The sequence below is a fragment of the Artibeus jamaicensis genome, unplaced genomic scaffold (genome assembly GCF_021234435.1).
Source record: "Artibeus jamaicensis isolate MK-2021 breed Jamaican fruit bat unplaced genomic scaffold, CSHL_Jam_final scaffold_1283, whole genome shotgun sequence".
Lineage (NCBI taxonomy): Eukaryota > Metazoa > Chordata > Mammalia > Chiroptera > Phyllostomidae > Artibeus > Artibeus jamaicensis.
This window is the reverse complement of record NW_026522028.1, coordinates 10,681,400-10,684,200: the sequence shown is the minus strand read 5'-3', so window position 1 is coordinate 10,684,200 and position 2,801 is coordinate 10,681,400.

Genomic DNA, 2,801 nt, shown 5'->3' with positions numbered 1-2,801 from the left:
CAAAATATACAAAGAACTTACACGACTCCACTCTAAGAAGACAACCAACCCAATTAAAAAATGGGGAAAGGACTTGAACAGACACTTCACCAAGAAGGACATACAGAGGATCCAGAGACACATGAAAAGATGCTCAATATCTCTAGCCATCAGAGAGATGCAAATTAAAACCACAATGAGATACCACTTTACACAGGTCAGGATGGCTATCATAAACAAAGCAACGAACAACAAATGTTGGAGAGGGTGTGGGGAAAAGGGGGACCTTAGTTCACTGTTGGTGGGATTGCAGACTGGTACAACCATTATGGAAAACAGTATGGAATTTTCTCAGAAAAAAAAAATCGACCTGCCTTTTGACCCAATAATTTATAGTTTTAATGTGATCATTTCACCTAAAATGTCACATGGTGTGCTTGAGTGAGATATTGTTATGTTACAGAATGACATGCTTATGATTTGGTAATAAAGAGATTTTTTAATAAAAAGGGGCCATTATTTGTGCTGGACCCTGTATATTAGAGCCATTACACCCATTTACCTGTTCTTAGCACAAACCTGTATTTGCCTTTAAAGTACACCACATTATGATACTCCCCAAATCCAAAACCAAAATAAGCCCCAGCACAATAACTACGAAATTGCATTGCTTTTGAAGGGGGTTTGTTTTATTACAAAATAAAATTCAACTGAATAAATGTAAGTATCTAGTTGACTTTATTAATTGATTCATGAATTGGGTAGCATCTCTTCCAGGAACTAGAAGGGGTTGTGCAAAAGGGAAGGTTTTCATAGAAAGAAGGGTAGGCAAGGGAGCTATTAACAAAAGAAAAGAAAGATTGTTTTTAGACTAGAACATCTTCCTTTGGGGGAAAGGGATGGTGAGAGTTTTTATCATGCAGATTGCCACTTCTTTCTGTGGGTGATGAAGAGGACCCACAAGACAGATGACCTCATCGGTCCTGACCAGAAAATTCCAGGCTGGTTGATTAAGATGACATTTGTAGGACAGGTTGAAACAATTGGGTATTCAATATATGTTTCATATTGTTACCTGACTAAGGGGGTCATTTATTTGCCTGTGTGCATCAAAGCCCGGTAAGACACAAGCAGGACTGTGCAGCAAAGAAAGTAAGGGATCATTTTTTTAGGTAGCAGCCCATGATTATAGTCACAGGTGAGCTAATGCTCAAGACCTTGCTCCCCCACAGCTGTCAGAGGATGGCTTGTATAGGGGGGATCATTAATCATGGTAACTAAGGGATTTAGTGTAACTGAGCAAACGGGGGGTTGTCCATGTGGTGACTTGATGCCTGATCCAACAGTTAGTGTTGAAAGAAACGGATTTTTATTAACAGGGTTCCAACCTTGGGGTGGGTTGGGGGGTGGCTGAGAGCACTCCTGCTCAGAGCCTGTTCTCCCACAAGACTCAGCACTTCCCTTGCTCCCCACCAGGCTATAAACCAAAACTGTGCCCAGAATTTCCCATGTCCTTATCTGTTCTTAACCTGGCTGTGCAAACAGGTCTCCATCCCCTCTGGAAGGTGCTCTTGTGGGTCTCAGAGTCACCATCCCCTCGCAGCAGCGCTCTCCTTCAGGATCTGGGGTGCGCTGTTCTCAGCCTCCATGCAGTGGTTTGGGGAAACATGTGTCCTGTTCCACTTGGTCATGGTATCTCAGAGGCAAGACAGTGGCTTCTCTGTCCTTCAGAGAATCAAGAGTCTGCAGATCAGCATTCCCAGTCCCACCAAGCTCCCATGAAGGTGCTTGGTGAGGCAGGTCCTTGCACAGCTCCATCAGCTATCACCTTACACCCTTTTATCCAGGCAGCATGGCTTCTACCCTGTCTCTTTCAGACCTCATGGCTGAATTCCTCCATACTACTCTGGGCCCCAAGGTGGAATCCCTTCTCTTTCAGGCTTCCCTCATTTAAATGCCAGCCCAGAACTTCCTACATGACCTCATTCATATCCAGCCTCTACTATGATGTGCTGCTTTTTCCAGTTCCCCCATATCTTTTCCCTTCTTTCAGCTGCCCTCTTAAGTCAGGGGCACATAGTCAGGGGCCTCCCCTGACTATGTCACGAGTCACTAGACACTGTTAAAATCATGTATATCTTTGCCTGGGGTGACACCACAACTATTAACTTGGCATGGTTATGCAAAGTATCTTAAATGCCATATCATCCACTCCCCTTTCCCCCAATCAAGGTTTGTGGAGAATATTTCAGGGGACCCCATCTCTGTACCCTGTTACATTATGGTTGTTGTCTCTACTGACTGGTTGGTACTATAGTATGGGGTCATTGGTCAGCACATCTGGTCCTGATGTCAGCCACAGCATCACCTCATCTGGTCTTGCTGCTTTTCTGGGTCTGGAGCTGAAACAACTGAGGCCTAGATGTCATCTGTAGTTTGATACAAAAAAAAAAAAACTCTCTGTGGTCAACAGACCAGAGGCTTTGTTCCTAAGAGTATTTGATGCCAACCAGAACCTTAGTGTCCTGAGGGCTTAATGCTTAAGGTAGTGAAAAGGCAAGGGAGAAGGTGGTGGGTGATGGACAGGGCCAGCTTAAATCAAAGGGGAAGAAAGGAGAAAGGTCATATTAAAGAAATGAAGTTTTTATGAGGTTACCGTATCTTGGGATGTTAGTACAAGTGATGCCATTTTGAGCCTGTGGTTTTCTCTTTAACAATTTTTAAACTGTTCTTCACTGATTGATATATAGTATATGTAATTCCATGTTTGTAACTAAAAAATTTCAATGGTGGCCCTGGCTGGTGTGGCTCAGTGGATTAAG